We start from the raw sequence: 25790 nt of genomic DNA on the forward strand, positions 1-25790 counted from the left end.
ATGGTAAATGGAAAGCCTTATGTCACTTCTTATAGACTAATAAGAGTCTTACACATAATTTCAACAAAACTGCACATAGGCATTAAGTTATGAATTTGTACTTGGAAGAAGTGCAGAGTTAATGTTCACTAACGATATGGGATATCATAAAAATAACCAAGAATGTTTTCCCTGCGCTCATTTTTTCCATCAATATTTTTATAAATCTAATGACTCCAGTGACCTCCTATTATCATCCAGTCCTAAAGTGATGCCATGTATCTTGTCCTAAACAGTCAGAGAGAAGTCATGCACTGTTCTTCCTTCACTGTCCTTATTTTCTTCAATAGTATCAGTCCAAAGTGTGAATATAACAGAATATTTTTTGTGTAAACTATCCTTGATATATGACTACATTATGTAGAGTCATGAAAATTCAATGTCATATTGTTAACAGAAATCCAGGTAACAAATATATAATCTCATAAAATATAAGTTTTTGGGGGTCACTGTGGAACAGAATAGTTGACAATATTAGCTTTTGATGACAGAATTGTTAAAAAGAGCAGTTGAAGACTTTCCATTTAATATGCAACAATTTTGCTCACAGTGCAGCTTGATGTAACCTCTCTCTTGATATTATTTTTTATTTTTATTATTTTTATTTTAATAGGAAAAGGCATTTTTCTTTACCTAATTTCTGGGCAACTTTGCAGGTGTAAGTCAAACATTTAAAGAAAATAATATGTTTTAGATCACACTCTTGCATATCTTCTATTAGAAGGTATTTTGTTTACAGAGAAGGTTGCCAATTCTACCATATGAACACAGGATGTCAAAATTTTCATATAGTTCAGAAGTGGTATGAAAAGTCCTAGATAATCTACAGTTGGCTTAGGGAAAACAATAATAATAAAAAAAATAACAGATTAGTATCACTGAACTAGGATGTCTTTTTTCAGGAAGGAATTATTCCAAAGTCAATAGAGCAGAAGGCTTAGACAATATGTTACTGATAAAATTTGCTGTTTAAGAGTATCTTCAAGGGCGTGTACGCTAATTTCACCATTTTAACACATTCAGGCAATTTTCTGTGACAACAAAGGATTCCTGAGGAAATTAAATCCCTTATATTGAGAAACTTGAAAAACATTCACTTTTTTAAGATTCAGAGGTAAAAGAACGCTCCTTAAGCAAAAGCATTTAAAAATCTGCTTACCAGTAAAACTTGGCACTTTACCTCTCAATCATCAATCTCTCTGTCTAGTCCATCAGCTTTTTATTACAAAAGTGCTCTAAGTAAAGAGGTAATGATTTCTAGGATTCTGTTCATGAATTCTCAGTCGCTGAGGTTGTGTGATGAAACTGAAGAACCACAGAATCTTAGAATGGCTTGGGTTGGTAGAGACCATAATTATCACTTAGTTCCAACCCCTCTGTTATGGTCAGGGTTGCCACCCTTTAGATCAGGCTTCTCAGTACTCCATACAAGCTGACCCTGAGTGTCTCCAGGGATGGGACATCCACATCTTACAACATCACGCACATTGACTAATGCAGGAACTAACCAAAAACCAAACAAAAAAGAGATTGTGAAATTCATGGATTTTCTATATAGCTGAAATGAGACTATTCTCTACTTACTCTACCTATGCTGAGTTAATGAATTTACTTGAAGCTTGTTTTGTTTTGGTTTTGGTAGAGAACTAGGACTTCTATTTACCCTTATGAACTGCAAAAATTTTTGGTGTTTTTTTTTTCCTCAGAACTAATCTTTGACTAGCTTTCATTCTCCTCTAGAATAGGATTATCAGTCAAATGGGAATGCAGAAAGAGAATGATTTTTCATCTAGCAGACAGAAAATGAATACATTCAGCATTTTGAGGATATATATAAAATCCTTTGGAAGACATGAAAAAATAAGCAAAAGAAAGCCAGAGACACTGAACATTCCAATTATTGAAAAAATCCCCTAATTTTACTAAATTAAAAATTTCACAGAACATGTAGTATTATCATGTTGCATAACAGTTTGTAAATATAAAAATGCATGGTTGTGCTAACAGTGAGAAAATGTACAACTGTCAGGTGAAGTCCCTGGTACCTGGGTAAAGGGAGAGCATACTCCCATTTTTGACAAGAATAGAAGGGAAGATTAATGAAACTACAGACCATTGACCCTCAGCAATGTGCCTGGGAAGATGATGGAAGAGATCCTCCTGGAAGCTATGTTAAAGTACGTACAAGACAGAGTTTATCCAAGACAGCCAGCATGGCCTTGTGAAGGGCCAATCATACTTGTATGCTGGAGTCACAGTACCAATGGACAAATAAAGAGAAATTATGCCATCTAACTGGACTCCTGCAAAACTGTTGGTATGGCCACATGTGACAGATACACTTGTGAAGGGTGGACTATATGGTGGGTAAGGAATCAGCTGGAAGTATCCAGCCAGAAAGCTGTGGTCAATGGCTTTATGTCCAGGTGGAGGCCTCTGATGAGTGGCGACCCTTGAGGGGTCCCTCTAGGGACCTAAGCAGTGGGATCAAGTACACCCTCAGCACATTTGCTGCTGACACTAAGCTGAGTGGTGCAGTTGATAGAACAGAAGGAAGGGATGCCACCCAGAGGGACATGGACAAGCTTGGGAAGCTGGCCCACATGAACCTCATGGTGTTCAACAAGGCCAAGTGTTTAAGTACTGCACCTGGGTCAGGAAAATCCCAGATGGGTAGAGTCTGGAGAAGAACTCACTGAGAGCAGTCCTGTAAATAAGGACTTGGAGACCCTGGTGGATGAATAGGAAGGAAAATTTATCTTGAAGATCATTAGATGCTCATTAAGCACTTAATGTATGTAAGGAAAAAAATGGTCCTATTAAGATAAACAGTTCTTTAAATTAAAGACCCAACCTTTAATTATTTTAGTTTATTAATTTTTTTTAAATAACTAACAAACAAAATCTGAACCAACTCTACATTTTTAAAACCTCATTTTTTCTAAAGCATAAAAAAATATTTCTAATAACAGTATTTCATGAAAACATTTCCAACTAAACCTCAGTTCTTCATAATTCCTAGACAAATTAGCTGCATTTGCTCTTATTTCCATAGCTCTGATGAGCTAAGAAATGGAACTTAGCTGTTTATTATTACTAAACTTAGTGATCATTACTACATTTTTCAGAATAAATAATGGTGAATATATGAAACAATATTTTTGGCACTTACTCAGAATAAAATTATTAAGTATAACTTTAAATGTCATTTCACAATACTTGTAAAATTCTTAATTTGTTTTTGAAGTGATTTATATTGAGGGTGACATAAAATAGTCTTGCAAAAATCAATATTCTCAGTGGGTTGAAAAAAAAACCCTGAAAAATTGTTGGACTAATTAATTTCTTATTAACTGGATATTTAAATTATAACCATTAGATACACATAATTAAAAGCATTTTTTAACAATAAAAATCTTCAGTAGTTTCAGTATTCTACATGGTCTAAAAGATTTTGTGCAAATCTGGTCACGATCAAATAGCACGAGCACTTTCTTTCAAAATAAAATAGTATATACATCATATTATACAAAATATGGCTGACTTTCTAAAAATAGTTTTCACCAAAAATCATAAATATAAAGGGGAATTTTATAAATCAATTATTCTTCTCTTCTTTTTATTTATATTCATATATACAACAATATATAACAAATATAATTAAAATATGTGATTGTTCTTTATTTTTGCAGGTATCACAATGTCAGCGAGCATAAAGAGCTCCAGAGTGCATTTATTTCTGGTACCAGTGGCTATTAAGTTACAATTTCATATCTAAACCAATAGAGGGTAAGCCCTGAGGGCTTAATGCGTTTTGAGTTATGACAAATCACACACGATAATGTACAAGATAAAAAACACATCTTGACTTCATTGTGGCCATAATTGTTGAGTAGTATTACAATTTTTTTAAGAGAGTTCAGAGATTTTGATAGTGCTGATAAAATAACATGTATCATCTTTATTCGTAATTTCATAATTAAATTTGAACTTGATTATTCTAGGATCCCCAAAACAATATTAAAATGTCTAGTTAAGATCAGTCATTTCACATCTCTCACCTTTTTTGACTTCAAAATTATGTGACAATTGACTAAATTGGGGTTCCAATGTATCTACTTGAAAATAAGTGGTCTGTCTTACTTTTATTTTGCTAGATATATGCTTTAGTTAACATGGTTGACTAAGTTAACACAGTTTAGAAAGTTATGATGGATTTCAAATTATGCAAAAAACATACACCTGACTCACTAGCAGATAGTCTGTGAGACTTTTGGCATAGTCAAAATGTCATTTTTTTTTTGTCTGTGTCTTATAAAAAAAAAAAGAAAAAGCTTTCTAAAACTTATAGATCATTATTAGGAATGAAACCTGTACAGTAATGCAGAATTGTTTCCCTTGAAGCTATAAACTCATAGAATCATAGTATCTTTGAATTCAGGATGGAAGAGACCTTGGTAGCCATCTAGTCTGATTTGCAACAAGGTGGACTGTTTCAACACTTTACCAATCTTTCTGAGATTTTTCCTAATATTCAATCTGAGCTCTCTTATTGCAACTTAAGGCCAGTAACTCTTGTTCTATCACTAGTAACCTGGGAGAAGAGGATGATTCCCACAGAAGATAAGGTTTTTCCAGAGCCTCTTCTTCTCCAGACTAAATAATCCTACAGCTGTTCCTCAGACTTGTGCTGCAGACCCTTCGCCAGCTTTGTTCTTCTTCTTTGGACATGCACCAGGCCCTCTTCCTTGGGAGTGAGGGTCCCAAAACTGATCACAGTACTCGAGGTGTAACCTCACCAGTGCCGAGTACAGAAGGTTGATTGCTTCCCTCATCCTGCTGACTATTTCTGAAACAAGCCAGGATGTCATATAATGGAATCACAGAATCATAGAATGGCTTGGGTTGGAAGGAACCTCAAGGATCATCAAGCTCCAGCTTCCCTGACACAGGTGGAGTTGCCAACTGCTAGATCCACTGCTAGTTTAGATTGCCCAGGGCCTCATTCAACCTGTCCTTAAACACCTCCAGGGACAGGGCATCCACAGCCGCTCTGGGCAGCCTGTTCCAGCACTTCACCACTATCTCAATAAAAAACTTCCCCCTGACATCTAATCTAAATCTCTCCTCCTTTAGTTTAAAACCATTCCCCCTTGTCCTATCACAAGCTACCCTTGTAAAATGTTGATTTCCCTCATGTTTATAAACTCCCTTTAAGTACTGGAAGGCTGCAGTGAGGTCTTCCCATAGCCTTCCCTTTTCCAGGCTGAACAAGCCCAGTTTCTTCAGCCTATCTTCATAGGATAGTTGCTCCAGCACTTTGCTGTTGGCCTTTTTGGCCACCTGGGCTCACTGTGGTATCGTTTTCAGCCAGCTGTCATCTAACATCCCCAGATTCTTTTCCTCCACACAGTTTTCTAGCTACTTTGCCTCAAAAGTGTGTAGGGATGCATGGGGTTGTTGTGACCATAATGGAGGTCCCGGCACTTGTCCTTGTTGCAGCTCATACAATTGATCACAGCCCATCAATTCAGCCTATCCAGATCGCCCTATATGGCCTTCTTACGCTCAGACAGATCAACACTTTCTCCCAACTTGGTGTCAACTGCAAACTTACTGAGGGTGCAATCAATCCCCTCATCCAGATCGTCAATAAAAATATTAAACAGGGTCAGCTCCAATACTGATCCCTGAGAAACACCACTTGTGACCAATCACCAGGTGGATTTAGCTCCATTCACCACTACTCTCTGGGCCCAGCCATTCAGCCAGCTTTTTACCCACTGAAGTGTACACCTGTACTGTATATTTATATATATACACTGTACATCTGCATATTTCCAGGAGAAAATCATAAAATATCTCTAGCTGATAGAGACCCACAAAGATTATTGATTCCAGCTTCTGGCCCCATACAAAAAAATTAAACTGTATCTGTGAGAACACTGTACAGACACTTCTTGGACTCCAGTAGGTTTGGTGCTGTGACTACATCTCTGGAGAGCCTGTTCCTGTGCTCCACTCCGCTCTCAGTTAAGAACATTTTCATAATCTGAACAATTGCTCACACACACCTTCATGCCTTTTCCTTGGGTCCTATCACTAGACAAACAGAGAGAAGAAATCAGCGCTGCCCACTCCACTCCCTCTAGTGAGGAAGCTGTAGACTGAGATGAAGACACACCTCAGAACTCTCTGAGCTGAACAAACCAAGTGATTTCAGCAGCAATTTATATTTCTTGACTTCTAGACCTTTAATCATCTTTGCTGCCCTCCTTCAGGCACTCTTTAATTGTTTTTTATCCTTCTTATATTGTAGCACTCACAGCTACACAGAGTATTTGAGGTGAGTTCAGACCAGTGCAGAAGAGAGTGGAACAATCACTTCCCTCATCTGGCTAGCTATGCTGTGCTTAATGAACCTCAGGAGACACAGTTTGCCTTTTTGGCTGCCAGGACACTCTGCTGACTCACCTTTGAGTTGTCAGCCAGAACACTCAGACCCCCTTTCTCAAGGATGCTTTCCAGTGTTGCCCCATCTCAGGTGCACACCCTAGCACTGCTGTTGTTCAACTTTGTGTGACTGATCTTTGTTGAGACCTACAGTCTGACAAAAACTCCCTGTAATATATATCTGATCTGGAAAGAGTAAACAGCTTCTCCTAGATTAGTATCGCCAGCAAAGCTACTTAGTATACCTTCAAGTATTTTATATAAACAAATATTTATAAAAACATTTAAATTAATTGTTTCTAAAGTGAAGCCCTGTGGAACTCTACTCAGACCTCATTTGTAAATGAACTAGATATTTGTGTACCATTGCAGGGCCATGATCTCTCTGTGATCATAGAGACAAAGAGACATAGTGAGAGAGCTTGCATGACCAAAATGCTGTTATGTATGGTTATGTCCTTTTCAGGAAAGGCAGGCCAGTAAGGCAAGGCCTTGGTGTTGCTCTTTATGTGAGAAAACCACTGGAATGTACTGAGCTTCACCTAGGGATAAATGATGAACTAGAGGAGACCATGTGTGTGAAAATTAAAGGCCGGGAAAATGAGGGTGACATCACTGTGGGTTTTGTTGCAGGTCATCCGATCAGTATGAGGAAACTGACGAGTCTTTCTAAACATAACTGAAAGTATCCTCACTATCACAGGCATTGGTTCTTATGAGGGACTTAATTCACCCCCATACACATTGGATAAGCAGTGCTGCCAGGATCACTCAGTCTAGCAGGTCCCCACAACGTGATGAAGATAACATTCTGATGCAGGTAGTGGATGAGCCAACAAGAAGAGGTGTGCTGTGGGACCTTGTTCTTAATAACAAGAAATGACTGGCTGGGGCTGTGAAGGTTAAGGGCAGCCTGGGATGCAGTGAACACAAGTCAGTAGAGTTCAGGATCTTGTGCAGAAGAAGCAAGGCAATATGTAGGATTGCAGCCCTGGACTTCAGGAGAGCCAATCTTGTCCTCTTCAGGAACCTACTTGGAGGTATCCTATGGGCTAGAGCATTGGAAGGAATAAGGTCCTTTGAGAGACGGTTGATATTTAAACATCACCGCATCTATGCTCAGGATTGGTGCACTCCTAAGAGTAAGAAATTGAGCAAAAAATGGCAAGAGACCTGAATGGATGAGCAATTATTTTGTACAAAATCTCAAAGGAAATTCTGCCAGGAATTTCCTGCCTGGAGTGCTGCCAGGGACTGCAGGGATGCAATGAATTAATTCTGTCAAGGGAGAAGGATGAAAAGAAAGGCCTCATTAAATATGCCAACAGCATAAGGAAAACTAGGGAAAATGTGGGTCCACTCCTGAATGAGATCAGTACCCTGAGAAGAGGGAATGCTGAGAAGGTAGAGTTACTGAACACCTTTTTCTGCTTCAGTCTTTACTGCTAGGACTACCCCTCAGAAATCCCAGATCCAGGAGGAAAGAGAGAGTCTAGAAGGAAAAATGACTTCCTGTTAGTTGAAGAGAAGCCGGTCTAAGATCATTTAGATGAAATCAGTGCCTACAAATCCATGGACCCCAATTGATTCCACACACAAGTGCTGAGAGAGCTGGCAGAAGTGACTGCCAAACTACTCTCTTATCATCTTGGAGCATAGAAGAGATGTCTGAAGACTGCAGGATAGCCAGTGTCACCTCAGTCTTCAAAACAAGGCAAGCAGGAGGATCTGGGCAACCACAGGCCAATCAGCTTCACCTCTGTCCCTGGGAAGGTGACAGGAACAACTTGTTCTGCATGTCATCTCCGAGGAATTTGAAGAAAAGAAGGTTACTGGGAGTAGTCAGCGTGGATTCACCAAGAGGAAATCATGCTCAACCAACATCATAGCCTTCTATGATGTCATGGATAGATGAGAGAACAGTGAAAGTTGTCTACCTTGACTTCAGCAACGCATTTTCCACTGTCTCCCACAAAATCCTTGCAATGAAGCTGAGGAAATGTGAGACAGATTTGTGGACAGTGAGGTGGATGGAGAACTGGCTGACCAGTAGAGCTCAGAGGCTGGTCAATGGCAAACCAATGGCACAGAATCTAGTTGGAAGCTTGTAACCATCAGTGTTCCTCAGGGACTGGTACTGAGTCTGGTCTTGTTCTATATCTTTATCAACAACATGGTTGAAGGGATAGAGTTCACTGATGATGCAAAGCTGGGAGGAGTGGCTGACACATCAAAAGGCTATGCTGCCATCCAGCAACACCTGGACAGGCTGGAGAGCTGGGCAGAGAGGAACCTGTTGAGGTTCAGCAAGAGCAAGCGTAGGGTCTTGCATCTGAGGAGGAATAACTATATGCATCAGTACAGGCTAGAGGATGACCTGCTGAAGATGAGCTCTGAGGAGGACTTGGGAGTTCTGGTGGATAACAGGTTGGCCATGAGCCAACAATGTGCCCTTGTGGCCAAAGCCAATGGTATCGTGGGATGCATCAAGAATAATGTGGCCAGTAGGTAGAGGGAGGTTATCCTACCCCTCTCATCTGCCCTGGTGAGGCCTCATCTGGAATACTTTGTGCAGTACTGGGCTCCTCAACTCAAAAAAGGCAAGCAATAATGAGTGTAAACTAATTTTAAAATATACTGCAAAAGAATTATATAGTTTTTAATAATAGGAAAAAAAAAGAAATATCAGAATGTGTTCTTTTTTATCTATTATTTCTGCAAATAAAGGCTTTTGCTAAGTTGTCTCTAACTGATACAGTCAAAAGTGAAGATACTGGAATAACATAACCAAATTTTAGCCTTTGGTCTCAAAATATGTAAATGGTCTATAGCTGCTTAATTACTTCAAATAGTCAAGTGCTTTCATCTTAGTGTCTCACATGATGGCATGATCCCAAATGGACTTTCCCTGTTAGAAGTGATAGCTATATCCTGGGGTGTATTTATTCTTTTAATACTTTCTTTTCACCCTTAATTTGAAATAACCCAGATCTGTTTACTTTCAGGGCATGATGCAAGGATGCTGATGAAGACTTCTGAGAAAATAGATAATGCCTAAGGGGTGGGACTTTGTGGGAAGTGTGTTATTTCTGTTGTCACTGCTGCACTTTTCCTATATTGCTTCATATATATATATATTTTTTCAAATGGGCTGATGAAGTCTGTTTTTGTCTTTTTTCAACAGATTTTTAAGCATAGGTGAAAAAACTAGAAAAAAATTTATGATGCAATTATATTTTTTTGTTATCGTAATAAATATTCTGTCTATTCCATGATTCTTCCAATCATTGAGAAATGTACAATAAAAGCCAGTGATGTATTCTGGGAATCATTAACTCGTGTAAACTTAAAAAAAAAGACTAAAGGTATTTCAACTCTGTTTTAGAAAGTAATCATAACCTTAGTATAAAATAAGTTTCATTCAAATACTTCACAATTAGAAAGAGATATTGGTTCAAAACTACTTGCATTGTACATAAACAAAAAATAAACATACCTTTTGCAGTTCAAGAAGGGTAAGTACAAAGTTCTGCACCTGAGAAGGAACAACTGCATGCCAATATATGCTGAAAGACATTCAGCTGAAAAAAAAAGCTGTCACAAAAGGCTTTGGGGGTCCTTCTGAACAATAATTTGACCATGTGACAGCAAGGTGCCCTTGTCCCAAACAAAGCTGTGCTGTATTAAGCATAGAGTTGCCAGTACAGAATCATAGAATCATGGAATCCTTAGAGTTGTAAGGGACCTCTGAAGGCCATGTAGTCGAACTCCCTTGCAATGAACAGGGACACCCACACTGAGATCAGGTTGCCTAGGGCCTGATCCAGCCTCACCATGAAAGTCTCCAGGGGCAGGGCATCAACCACATCACTGGGCAGCCTGTTCCAGTGCCTCACTACCCCCACTGTAAAAGATTTTTTCCTTATACCTAACCTAAATCTACCCTCTCTGAGCTTGAAACCATTTCCGCTTGTTTTATCACCACAGACCCTGCTAAAGAGTTTGTTCCCTTCTTTACTGTAGCTCTCCTTTAGATACTGAAAGGCCACCATCAGGTCACCTTGGAGCCTTCTCCAGGCTGAAGAGCCCCAGCTCTCTCAGTCGGTCCTCATAGGAGAGGTATTCCATCCTTGGATTATTTTTGTGGCCCTTCTCTGGATGCGCTTCAACAGGTCTATATATCTCTTGTACTGAGGACTCCACATGTGGACACAGTACTCCAGGTGAGGTCTCACCAGTGCAAAGTAGAGGGGCAGGATCACCTCCCTTGACCTGCTGGCCATGCTTCTTTTGATGCAGCCTAGGACACAGTTGGCTTTCTGGGCTGCAAGGTCACACTACTGGCTTATGTCCAGGTTGCCATCTGCTAGTAACCCCAGGTCTTTTTCAGCAGGGCTGTGCTCAATCCTTTCATTGCCAGCTTGTATTGGTAATGGTTGCCTCAACCCAGGTGCAAGATCTTGCATTTGGATTTGCTGAACCTCATGAGGCTCACCTGGGCCCACTGCTCAGGCAAACTTGCTGAGGATGCACTCAACCCCAATGTCAATGTCACTGATGAAGATATTAAAGTGTCAGCCCCAGCACCAACCTCTGGGGGACACCACTTGAAACTGATCTCCTTCCAGACATGGAGCCACTGACCACCACTCTCTGGACTCGATCCTGCCAGTTTTTCATCCACTGAACAGTAAAGTCATCAAATACATATATTTGTAATTTGGAGGGAAGGATGTTGTGGGGTACCATGTCAAATGCCATACTGAAGTCAAGATAGATTACATCAGTGGCTCTTTCCTTGCCCACTGATGCAGTGACAGCATCCTAGAAGGCCACTACATTGGTTAAGCAGGATTTGCCCTTGGTGAAGCTATGCTGACTCTTTCATATCACCTTTCTGCCTTCCATGTGCTTTAGCATAGTTTCCAGGAGGATCTGTTCCATGACCTTCCCTTGCACAGAGGTGAGACTGTCAGGTCAGTAGTTCCTGGGGTCATCCTTTTTACCCTTTTTAAAAATGTGTGTGATGTTACCTTTTTTCCAGTCACCAGGGACTTCACCTGATTGTCATGACTTTCCAAATATCATTGAGAGTGGCTTGACAACTACATCAGTCAGTTCCCTCAGGACTCTGGGATACATCCCATTGGGACCCATAGAAGTGTGGATGTACATGTTCCTCAGGTGGTCACAAACCTGATCTTTGCTTACAGTGGGAGGGTAGGATCCCCTCCTTCCAAACCAAACATTTGAGGGCTCTGTGGCGAGCAGTTATCAGAGAAGACGGATGAACAAAGTTGTTTAGTATCTCAGCCTTCTCCTTGGCCATTGTTACTAGTTTGCCTATGTCACTCACTAGGGGGCGTATGCCCTCCTGGACTTTTTCCTTTTCTGGTTGAGGTACCTGTAGAAGCCTTTCTTATTCTTTATGGCATCTCTGGCCAAGTTCAGTTCAAGCTGGGCCTTGGCTTTCTTGACCTCATCCCTACTCAGCCTAGCAGCTTCCTTATACTCTTCCCATGGTACCTGCCCCTGTTTCCAGTGCCTGTGCATTTTCTTCTTGCTTTTCAGTTTGACCACCAGGTCTAATTTCAGCCACACTGGTCTCTTGCCTTCCTTTCCTGATGTGCTACACCTGGCAATGGAGAGCTCTTGCACCTTGAAGAAAGTCTACTTAAAGATCGGCCAGCTCTTCTTCCCACCCTTGTCCATGAGGACAGTTTCCCATGGTGATTTGTTGACTGACTCCCTGAAGAGCTGGAAGTTTTCATAAAGTTTAGCTTCCAAATTCTACTCTTCACTTATCTCATATCCCTCCAGATTGTGAATTCAACCACAGTAGTGGTTGTGTAGTGACCAGTAAAGTCACTACAGCCCAGGCAGCCTCTAATACTGATGTCACTAATTCGTTCATTTGCACTGGTGAGCAACAGGTCCAGTACTGCATCCCTCCTGGTGGGGCCGTCTATTACTTGACTCAGGAAGTTATCCTTAATACATTCCAGGATCCTCCTGGATTGCCTACAGCTCGCCATGCTACTTTTCCAGTAGATGTCGGGGTGGTTGAAGTCCCTCAGCAGGATGAACACTTGCAATTGTGACACCTCCTGTAGCTGGAGGTAGAAGACCTCATCAACAGGCTCTGACTGATCCAGTGGCCTGTAGTAGTCATCGATCACAAGTCTTCCTTTGCTGCCTCATTCTCTAGCTGTCACCCACAGGCTTTCAACTTGCTTATGATTGTTCTTTAGGGACATCTCTTCACATTCTATTCCTTTCCTTGTGTAAATAGCAACACTCCCTCCCCTCCTTCCTTGCCTGTCCCTTCTGAACAGCCTGTAGCTGTCAATAGCCACACTCCAGTCATGAGAACCATCCCACCAGGTTTTGCTGATGACAGTTATATCATGGTTTTCTAGTAGCACAGTAGCTTCCAGCTCCTCCTGTTTGTTTCTCAAGCTGTGTGCACTGGTGTAGAGACACTTCAGCTGTGCAGCTGGTCTTGTCACTTCCTTAAAGGATAACTCTTTAATTCCTTTTGGGTATTTCCCTTGATTTTCCCCATTGCCTTCTCCTGCTGCCCCAGCAGTCACTGCCTTATCATCATAGTTTTGTATGTGCTGCAATGTTGCCAGTAACTCTCAAGGCAGCGAGTCCTTCAAGGCCCTCAGCAGCACCCTGTCCCTCCAATATATTTATGCCTTCTCACACCTTATCATGGGAAAGCTCGCTACCCTCCCCATTCCCCTTCACACCTAGTTGAAAGCCTTCCCAGTGAACCCAGTGATGCTTAAAGATGTGATCCTTTTGCTCTTGTGAGCTGTAGTGAAGCCACAGTTGGAGCGCTGGGATGTGTGCTGCCCTCCCCAGTACAAGAGAGACACAAAACTGCTGAAGAGAGACCAATGAAGCATCATGAAGACAGAGAAGGCACTGGAGCATCTCTACTATGTGAGGAGGCTGAGAGCTGAGTCTCTTCAGCCTGGAGATGAGAAGCCTTTTTATTGTGAGGGTGAACAAACACTGGTACAGGTTGCCCTGAGAGGTTATGGAGAGGTTACAGAGTCTCCCTCTCTCCCACTGCACAGATGTGATTCTGCTCAACTTGTTCGAGGTAGCCTTGCATGAGCAGGGAATTTGGATGAGATGACCCTCAGAGGTTCCTTCTAACTTCTCTGACTCTATGAAGGATAAAAAAAAAATCCCTCACTTTTCTCTGAACTGGTCTCAGTCACATGGATTTTTACATTCTCTCAGCACAGATTTTAAGATGACAATAATAAAGATTCAATCCATTTTTTATACATTCTAGTCCTGCTACACAATGCATTTTAATGTAAATCATTAGAATATTGAAGTGAAAGCAGACTTTCAAATACCTTAGTGTTGCTATAGGAGAAAGAGAAACATATTTATCTCATAATGTAAAGGCTTCTGGAGCCTGGTGCTAACGGTACAGCATGGACAAGCCCTCCATATCTGAACTATAGGCAGGCTTCTTGCCAAATGAAATTCTCAAATTCATAGATGATCACAGAGGATATGGGAGGACGCGACACAAAGAGAGAGTCAGAGGAAGAGAGACAGATACAGAAACAGGGAGATACAAGCACAGACACAGAGAGACAAAGAGAGAGAGAGAGAGACGGAGAGAGAACAAAGAGATAAAAGGGTTAGATGCGAACATATAATCAACTAACACGTAACAGTTAATAGAACATAAAGAACAACATCTGGGCTACTTCTTGAATACGGCTGATGTATGATGACTTAAGAGAATGATAAAGGATGTCTGAGTGATAATGAATTTGCCAGGAATGTTTTTATCTTCTGCACCAATTAATAAGATTTTAACAGCAATTAATATTTCAAGTTTTTTTTCTTAGAAATTAGAATCATATTTGATAAAAAAATAAACTAATTCCTTAGAAGACATAATTTAATTCAACTTTTATAAACTAAAACAATTCCCCAATTTCTCTTTACTTAAAAAAAAAAAAAAAAAAAAAGACAACAATTAAAGGATAAAAGACCAATTACTGCTTGAAGAAGAGACCTGGATTTGTAGATATTTTTGGAAGATCATTATATAAGAAATTGCCTCAAATAATCAATGCTATTTAGAAAAAGAGTTATGAATTAAACACTGAAAGTTTCAAGTACATACAATGCCTATCAGTGTTACAGGAAGACAAAGACATTTCAGTTTGTCCTATTCTGCACTGTAATAAAGCTTTAAGAATATCAATCTAATTTGAGAACTATTATTAAATGTTTCAGGATGTACAGCAGATACATCATTATTTTATTTTCAGAAATACCAGGCATATTTATTATTCTCTATATTAACGAATGCGCCTATACTCATTACTGAAGTATTAACATCACTGAAATGAGGAAAAAATAAATTCCATTAGCACTTTATTTGGAATATTAATATTGACTGCTATTTTTATAATCATCTTAAATGGGAATTCTGGCCACTCAAAGTTATACTTTTACTTTTGATTATTAAAAATCCTATGAACGCTTTAATGTCCTAGCTAAAAAATAATTTGTATAATTTTAATGAATAAATTTATAATGTTGAGAAAGTACAATTTTCTGGTTTTATATCCTGTGTAGTGTTAATGCATTTGAGAAAAAAAATTATCTTGTTTTAAAAAAACTATACTGTTAGTTCGTATGAGTGCACATTCTTCTATGCTTAGTCTTAAAACATAAGCAGAAGCTCAGAAAGAAAAAAAGAGTAAAAAAACAGAAGCATATGGTAGAAAATACATAATTTTAACAAGATCTAAAGGGTATCATTTTTACATAGCTGTTGTCCATCTTAAGGTTAAAAGAATGTAACCTTTGAATTGATACATCACCTCTCACTCATTAAAACAAAAACAAAAACATAGCATTATGTTCCTAAAAGAAATACTACAAAAAGATAAAAGTAATAGCTGTAAATACAGCTTACATTAATTTATTCCTAATTATAACAGCACTTTCCACTCTTTGCTATTTGAATATTCAGAGCTACTATTAATTTGCCAGGAGCCGCTTTCATTTTCCACATATCTTCAAGACTCAATTAGATACAATTTTTTAGAGTTTTAAAACACTTACAACTGGAATATATACTTTTACTTATTTATGTAGTTTAAGACATTCATTAGTGGCATGGCTAGAGGAGAATGGGAGAGATAATTAAGTAATAGGTTTGTTTTTCATTTAGATTATGGGACAAAGTTGAATATGGTGCATTATCCATTTTCTACAGCTTTTATTATATAATGTGTGAAAAGAGCATAATAATGTTATGCTAGCAAGCTTTCAAAACTTTAACTCGTAGAAGCATTATAGCAAGTAATACAAACATTCAGAAATAAGTAGTATATAATTAGCGCTTTTATTTTCAGAACATGGATAATCATTAGATATGAACACCTATAACATATGCCAGTAAATCTCTGCCCTACTCTGGGCTCAGTGTATATCATTCAACAGTAATACTACTTGTATAAGATTTGGGAATTTATAAGATGTCTCCTATTTGCCTCCACACCAATGGGCATTTCCCTTTTCATGAAGCAGAAAAATAACCCAATCACAGCTTGTCCAACGCTGGTCTATGTTACTAGATATCATACAGTTCCACCTGAGTGCAGAGCAGGGTCAGCTATAAGATGACCAAGCAGGTTTGGGTAACTCCAATCATGGACACTTCTCAACCTCTTGAGAAGCTGTTCCAGTCTTTGACTGCCTTAACTACAGAGTTTTTTTTCTAATATTTAAATAGAACTTAATCTCTTTTGTTTTGTGACCCAGTATTGTTACTGTGGACCACTAGAAATGTCTGGTTCCGTCTTTTTTACTGTAGCCAAGCAGGCATCCATGCACTCTCAGCTCTCCCATCTTCTACCAATCTCATGGATCCTCCAGACCCTCAGACATCTTTGCAGCTCTTAGCTAGACTCATTCCAAGATGTAAATGTCTCCTCTCTGCTGAAGAGCCCAGCACTAAACCCAGCACTTGAGTGAGCCTCACCTATACTTAGAAGAGGGGAAGGATCACCTAGAAATCTGTGAGTGATACTCTACTTAATGTAGTTCTGGAGGTTGTTGACTTTCTTTGCTGCAAGGTGTACTGTTGGCTCATGGCTAACTCAATGCCTACCAGGGTCCACAGGGTCTTTTCTGTAAAGCTGTGCTCCAGCGCACTGACCTCTGGTTTGCAGTAAGTCATGGAGTTATTCAACCCCATATGAAGGGTGAGGCACTTCCTGTTCTTGAACATCGTCAAGTTACTGTCAGCATTTTTCTCCTGCTCATTGAGGTCACTCTGATTGTGCCCATTTGGTATTTTTAACTTCTCCCCCCAGGTTGGTATGTTCTGCAAACTTGCTGAGGGTTTATTCTGTCTTACTGTCCTAGTCAGTAATGAAGATACTAAATAGTATTGGACCTGCTACTGACCACTGGTGTATACCAGCAGGGACTGTTCTCCAGATGGATTGCAACACTCTGACCTTGGTCATTCAGTTAGTTCCCAGTTCAAATTACTGTCCTCTTGTCAAGACCATACTTTATCACATTGTCTGTGAGAATGTTATGAGAGATGCTACAAGAGGCCTTGCTAAAATCAAGATGAACATTCACTGTTCTCCCTTCACTCATCCGGTCATCTCATTGTAGAAGGCTACTAGGCTACTAGATCAGGCAGATCTGCTCTTTGTAGACCACTGTAGATCAGACTATTCCTGGTCACTTTTTTGTCCTCATTATGTTGGAAAATGCTTTCCAGGAGGACTTCTTCCACAGACTTCTCAGCGTTTGAGGGTAGGCTTACTGGTCTGTAGTTCTCCAGATCTTCATTTTCTCCCTTCCTGAAAATAGCAGTGACGCTTCCTTTCTTCCAGTCTTCAGGAACATCACGGCCTTTGAAAGATAACAGACCACTTTTGCAATGATGTCACCCAGCTATTTCAGCTCTCACGGGTGCATCCTCTTAGGTCCCAGTGAGCTGCATATGTTCAGTTCATACAAATGTTCCCTAACCAGATCCTCCTCCATGAAAGGTATGTCTTCATTGTTACACATTTTCCCACTGGTCTTGAGCATCTGTAATCACTAAAACGCAGTTCATACCAGTGAAGACAGAGGTGAAGAAGGCATTCACTACAGTTTTTTCCATTACCTTTGCCTCCAGGTCTCCTCCTCTATTCTTTCTCATGTTGCTTTTGCAATTGTAGATGAATCCATACGTATATATATATGAAACTGATTGGAAACTGAAGACCAAATAAGAGACATAATCAAGGTGAGAGAAAAAGATACATAAATTGTGAGCACATGCAACTCTAAAAGCTGTGTTTTGAGATTATTAGTGAACACCTTCTCTGAATAAAATCTTAATTTAAAGTGTATAAATAATGTGAATAAAAGATTATAAACAAGTATTTTTAAGTTCTAAATAACAAAAAGAAAACCTTAAAAAAGGTATCTTTTTTTTTCTGCACCTCAAAAAATATTTTTTCCCAAATTTTCACTTTTTTAGGCAAAGTAAGCCAGATTCACAGATTGAAAACAAATTCTTCAAAGTAATTTGCTTTCCTTCTGTCCTTTTGTCCTTTTAGTTTTACGCTAGAAGTTAAAATGTTGAATGTTTTTAGAAAGATTCTTAGTAAGTACATTTTACATGCTACATCTATCTGCCAAAATAGAAACATGCTGCAGTTGGTGGTGATCTTTTAAAATAGAAAGGGAAAAGGTCACTTAAGGCTTTATTCTCTAAGGTGTTATGTGGCTAAGAATATGCTTTAAAACTTTGTTGTGTGACATAAACTCTGCTCAAGATCTTGCACAGTCAATCCCTAGCAAGGTAGTAACGATGACTTACTGATGCTGACATTTGGAATTATCAAGTACAATACAATATTTTTGAGCACTAGAATTCTTTGTAGCGGGGATACATGAAACAAGAAATTCACTGCAAAGTCTTTTGAGTACTTCCATGCTCAAAATAAGCCTGAGGATTCTAGCAGCTTGCTGTCTGCAAAACAGCTTTCAGAAGTCCTCATTATGACTATAAAATCTATACTTCACTTACTCATTCATATGACTGCAAGGCCAAATTGTGCTGAAAAGCTGCACTTACTGTAGATCTGAATTTTTCTTTCTTCAAACCATAATATGTTCACCATTTCAAGCCTAGGTGATTATATTAATTTAAAAGTTTTGCTCTGCATTTTTATTTCTGTAACACTGTTATTTATTTGTTCACTTGTTTGTATTTGTTCGCTTAAAGATATAAATATAATATTTCTGGCCAAGGAGTTATTATATTATAAACTTAAACAAAATTTAATAGCAACAAGTTCACAGCTAAACACAGACAGTTAGATTTTAGATACGCTACAAAACACGTACCATTAAAAAATATTTCCTAATTTCCCATTTGTATCTTTTTTATGAACAGAAAATATAAAATAGTTCTAATTAAATATCGTAAGTTTATTATCTCTAGTTATTAATTATGAAGAATGTTATCTGTAGAGCCTTTGTGTGATTGCTACAGTTGATCTTTAATTGTTCTACCTATAAATTAGTTTCCTGTCCTCGTGATTATTTTCTTTGAAATACTTACAAAAAGAATACAGATAACAGATAATCAGATTTTGACTCATTTTTCTGAAGATGGGCTGAAATCTTTCATATCATTACAGCTGTCCCTGAAAATATTTCCTTGCTTTTAACAAAAAAAATCAGCCCTATGCATGCTTCTTTGCAGATTTCATATTTGTTTATTTAATTTTCAAGCACTCCAGAAAGCATATAAATAATTTCCTCTAATCTATGATGAAACTTTGTAGGCTACAAAAACTCTTAATGCACTTTTATAAAATCACTCTTTGCAACACCCACATGCTGTAAAAGAGGGCTGAACAGGATGCAGCCAGGCCAGTTATTATGAGGCTGTCTAAGCCACATTACAGCATTACAGCAGTTTGAAAGAAGTTCTAATTTATGTCAACTGGCTTAGCTTCTGAGTGGTCACATGCTTTCCGCAATACAAATGCTTACCACTTTTTACTGCCCTTTGATTCAGCATCTTGTTTCACTAGGCCTCTGAGGAAGGAAATAAAGGGGACAATTCATTCTACTTTCTGCTGCCTGTTCTCATCTTTAATAACCACTCATCCCTAGGTTTCATACTTCATAAAAAAAGCAGTCAGAAAGCTGCCATTTGTATAGAGGTAGGACACTGCAGAAGTAAAGCTGGGGAGCAGAGATCCTCTTAGTCTGTTTGCAGAAAGAGAAAGGGAGAGGGAGAGGGAAAGGGAAAAGAGGGAGAGGGAGAAGAAAAGGGAGAGGGAGAGGGAGAAAGTACAGAAGTAGGAAAACATTTCTATTTATGCTTTTTAATCAAGTGTTCCCTGTAGTCCTTTAAAAAAAAAAAGTCATTTTTTTAACATTTCTATCAATAAATTGTCATGCCTATCTTATACATAAATAAGGCATTTGGGGTATATTCTGATCTGATACAAATGATAGATGTCATGAAATATGTTTTCTTGATATTGATAGACATGCCAGAGAGGTTAAGTGACACTTCATTAATTTATTCTCATATAACTTAGAAAAATGTTTAACATTTTCCATTTTTTACAATTTGAAAAAAGTATTTATTAAAAACTTTAAAACATGTATCAATAATATTCGATAATATTTATGTATAGTAGAATAAATAAAGTTTGTTAAATCAATTTTGGAGATACTTCTCCCATCCTGTTTCCATAGGAAGTCTAATAATTAGTGTGAGACAGAGAAGCAGGTGTTTGGGTTTTGTTGTTGTTGCTGTTGTAGATCAAGGAAAAGCACTTTATCATAGTATGCCTGGAATTCTCTCTCAAACATTTGCCAGATAAGACCATTGATTGCCATGACAACAACCTAAAGGCTGAAGACTTGGCTCAGAGGAGGGAGACAGGATGTCCTGTCTACAAAGAGAGCAAAACTCTCCTGTTTTGCTGCACAAGATTTGTCTACAAATTTGCTTATAGCAAACTTGTTTACTGCAAATTTATTTGCTGTGAACTTTTTGATCAACTTGTGATAGCATATCCTGTAAATCTAGCAGACATAAAAGGATACCTGAGAGAAGCTGTGGGGAGCTTCGAGACTTCTATACTTTGAAATTTCTGGACCAGCACACTCACAGATCAAGGACACCCCTCCTCTCCACTCACAGTTGGCCAAACAAACACAGGAATCCAGAACGGTGATATCTTTGTCCTCTCATCTTTCTCTCTCCCTCCTCTGCACACCTCCCCCCTCACTCTTCCCCCAACAACTCCCTGCCCCATCTCTCTCTTTTCTTATTCTGTCAGGAAGTTTTTAACTTGATTTTCTATAAAGATAATTTTAGTAGAGAGATTATCATTAAAATCGATGATTATGTTTGGTTGGTAATCTAACCAGGGGGATTTGAGAAACTTCTCACTCCTCCCTCCTTCATAAGCTGAATGTGATAGTTGTTTTTCCAAATTTACTGAAACATTTCTCAACATTTCAGAAAGTGTGTATTACAACGCATGAAAATTTGTTTATATTCAGATATTCATTTAACATTTTAAGAAGGAAAAAAAACCACAAAAGCAAAAACACCTTTATTATAGTACCTCAAATTTTAAAGGCATAATTATCAGAATCAGAATACGTTGTATAATTAATACTATATAGGGACTATTTAAGTCCACTCAATATTTTATTTACATCTCATTTTTTCTGTTTTTTTTCATTCCAACATATTGAAAATAATATGAAAATTAATATGAAAATAGTAATTCTAGTTCCAGAACTATAATATAGATTATAAAGACATAAACAAGAAAACTAGCCAAATTAGTAGCATCACTACATTCTGGCTACAAAAGTGTCCCAGCTTCAAGAGTGGCAACACAAAAATATTCTAAAATTTTAATTTCATTTTAGAAACATACTGTTTTGGGCACTTTGCTCTATCGGTATTTTAGATTTCAGTAAGCAAAGGAAAAAAGTAATTACTAGCTAGGGATCTTATACTGAGTTTCAAACTTTGAAACTTTAAATGTAGTTCAACATATACTGATTCTCATATTTACACAAGTCTAAGGAAAAATACAAATATGGTGCATTTTCCTTTACAATCAGAAAAAACTCCTATGAGTAGTTTTGCTATATGAGTGAAAATTAAGATTGTGAGAATCTGGAGAATGAGGACTTTGGTGTCTTTTCTCACTCAAAAACAGATGTGCTAGTGACAATTGTTACAAAAGAGACATAATTTGCATATAAACCTTTTTGGTCTTTTGACTGGGCCAGCATGTTCAAGTATAGCAGTATTAATTCTATAAAATATTGGATTTTTCCTTACAACTTATATGACTACACAGCCTTTTTCCAGATATAAAAAGACTTACTCTACTTGACTACAGAAGTTGCAATAGAAACTATGTCTTAATTAGAAGTAATATGACTATTAGTATGCTCAGACTAATACACCTTACTGTAAGCTGTATTAAGGCTTATTAACACTGCATACAATGTTAAAATGGTCAGTATAACTTTAGGATAAGAGCTTGTTTACTGCTTATTTGCATCCATCACATCCCTACAATTCTCATGTACTGGATTCCAGAGAGTTCAGCTCTGCTTACCTAAATCACTCTAATACTGGAGGTTTCAGAGCACTTTCCAATCTGGAATAAATTCATTTTGATGCATTCCTGTGAGATACACCAATGCTATGTGATATGACCAGTTACATACTGTGGAGCAGCTACAGTCAAGCCTCTTGTGTCCAAGCTAGCTTTTGAACTAGAAGCAGTGAAGTGCCTCGCGACATCTCTAAGCTTGACTGAATTAGCTGTGGCTATTACTCTCCAAATGCAACTATACTGCATTAGAGACCTAGACATATATTGCTGTATGCTTTTCTACCGAGTTACACCAACATTAAAGCCCTATCAGACCCTGACAGAGCTCCTTTATTTGCACTCTACTAGCTCTATGCAGCTGCCCCAAGATACACATCCTAAAAGGGTAAGCACAGTAATTTTCGGTATTGTAACAGCAAATCTCTAGGCACTCTGAGAGGATAAAAATAAAACAAAACCCATCTGTTTACATTAACATATTTAAGAGGCATTCATAATGACAACCCTCAGTTTTGACAAGAACATCAGATTCCAGAATAAACTAACAAAATGGAGGTAACTAGCTTACGAGTCTTTTAGATGTATAAGCGTTTTGGATGGTGTTATGGAGCTTAAAATGAAGGAAGAAATTATTGAACACTGAACTTCTGAACTCAGTCTACTTTCCTCAATGAGTGAAAGTTATGACTTTCTTATTGCTCATTTTAGACTCTGCTTTAACTTTATTAGTGTTATAAAGGATGCACATGAAGAAGTGTGTCTATCAGCAACCTACTCAAATAAATTGGCCTCTTTTTCTTATCCCAATTTCTGAAAGCCAGTTTCCAAAAGTGCAGTTACACTTAATGATTTCATTCTTAATTCTTTCTTCAGATAGATATGTGACATTTGGACTTCAGCTATTTTCTGCTTGTAGAAAAAAAAAAATTACTGTTATTTATTGCTTATTGGTCAGGTCAATAAATATTAGTGATAAAATGAGGAGAAAAAAAATGAAGAGGATGAAAAAAGAGAATGTAAGAGCATTTTGGAACTGCAAGCCTGAAATTTCATTCATATTGTACACTTTCTGTGACGGATAAAATTAATGCCTGTTGTTTGACTTCTGAACTGCTGTAGTTACATCAATGTGACAATGAACATATGACATATACTATATGGTACACTTTTGGGGACAATATAACAAATAACACTGCATACTAACATCAAGTATTGCAAACAAACAAGTATACAAGTATATACAAAACAAACAAATCAACAAACCAAAGAAAAGCTCTCTCTTTCAAGTGTTACATGTTTCTGAGTCATAGAAGACAAAATATATGCCACTGACTGCCAGGACATTACTCACAATTAACTTCATATTAACAGTACTGTATCATTTCATCTTCCAAACATGTAAAAATTATTCAAAGTTTACAAATCAAAACAAAGCTTTCCTTTTTTTAAAGTGTGCGTCCTTTGATTAATACAGATAAATAAATACATAATATAGTTTTTATGCCTTATTAACTAGATTAACTTTTTAAGGATAGGCAAATTTGAATGAATTAATACACCACCAGAATCATAAAAGCAGGCTCCTTAACCTAAGACACTCTCCCAAACTTATCATATATACCTGGTAAGCTGGACTACTCAGGGAAACAGGACTCAGTGTTCACAAAGTGTAAAATTAAATAAATAAATAAATAAACAAATGAATACATAAATTTCAGACTAGAGATGATCTCTTTGCCTGATAGGAAGAATCAATTCTATGCTGAATTTTATGCTTTTACTGTTGTCTCAGGTATAACTCACTCTAAAAAAATTCTTCCTTACACAAACACTATAAGCTTCAGGTAACTAAAGTTGTAAGAAAACTATAGTATCCTCAGACTGCAAGAAATATTGCAAGAATCTATACAATTATATCCAACAAATTTGCCTTTGTATACAATTATTTTTTATGTTCATATTTATTTCTTTCACACTTTTGAAATGCAAGTCACAGAGTAGAGAGCTTCTCAATTTTCTAATTCTATAAAATGCATTTTTAATTAAAAATGTTACAGATCATTTATTTGTTCATTTGTTTATTAAGGACATATTACTTCAGTACTACTAATTTTGCATTCTTTAGTGTCTGTATCAAAATACGAAAAGTTACTGAAGACAGCATTACTATAGGCAAAATATACCTGGCTGTACAATGCATGTAACTTGATATTTTAAAAAGAAAATTAAATAAAATATTAACTACAATAAGAAATATGAATAATCAGCTGAAAAAAAAATGCTGTATTTTAGTTCTTTAGCACAAAAAAGACCCGCGGATGTTCATAACAATCATCCATTCTATGTCATTGTGTAAACCAAAGGAACTCCTATTTGTAGGAATTTGCACAACACCATTAAAAAAAGTGTTGAGATGCACATGATCATATTTACAGAAAATGCTGAACATATATATAGAAGAATTTCAAGAGAAAGCACACCTACATCTATAGACTACATGACATTTCAGCCCTTATAATAGTCAGGCAGTAGTTTAGTAAAATGCCACAGAAATCACAGCCTAATCAGAATCAAATACACTTACTTACTACTTCAGCAGCAATATCATAGGGATTTTATTTAACTATAATGAATCTTACAGACCAACAACTCTCTGTTATGGGAAAAAAAGAGTACCAAAAGTCAAACAGATGTGCTGTGCAGTTATTAGAGTGCATTTTAATTATTGATAAACACCCTGAATATAAATATATTACTTTTCAGAAACAATTCGTAACAGATTAATCCAGCAGCCTTCAAGAAATTTAACATATATTATATTTCCCTAACTGATAATAAAACTAAGGGTCAAATCTCGATGACAGGTTTACCATTTCATATTCATATGACTTTTAAATACAACTGCAAGTATCTTTAAAAGCTTCATGATATTTTAAAGATGCCTAAAATAAATGCAACAACTAAACTGTAAGCATTACTGTAACATTTTATGCAAGATTACTATCTATGACTGAGTGCACTGTGTAACTCACAAAAAAAATCAGTGTTAGCTCTGAATATGATATGGATTATGCTGATGTACTATATAAAAATAGCTGTTTAATGTAGTTAAATGTAATCATTAAGAAAGAGATAGAGTTTAAGACATTTTATAACTGGAATATTCTGCTAACATAATCTCACTCTTACTTGAGATATATCTAAAAAGTAATTATCTGATTATGTAAATCTCAGGTTGATTAGCATAGCATTTTTTTGAAAGTAATTACGAGCAAATGAAGTGGTTCTATGTCTACGAACACGTATAGCTCATTACTTCATTTGTCATATTGTCCTTAATGCTGCATTCCTGACCTTAAAAAACCCTATTTCTACAAGTTTCCTATGTAGTAATTACCTTCAGACTCGCTAAATCAAACACTCTGAAAAAGTAAGATTTGAAGTAACCTCATTTAATTATTTGCACATTTTGTCAAAACTTGTATAAATCGTTGTTTGTCACTGACATGGAATTTATCACAACTAATTTAAATCTATTTTCTGCATGTGCAACAGGGAGTACTTTTTTCTTCTTTTGAATGATCATGCCATATGGTTTTCCATATGTTT

Source organism: Numida meleagris, chromosome Z, assembly GCF_002078875.1.
Source record: "Numida meleagris isolate 19003 breed g44 Domestic line chromosome Z, NumMel1.0, whole genome shotgun sequence".
In the NCBI taxonomy this organism is placed as follows: Eukaryota; Metazoa; Chordata; class Aves; order Galliformes; family Numididae; genus Numida; species Numida meleagris.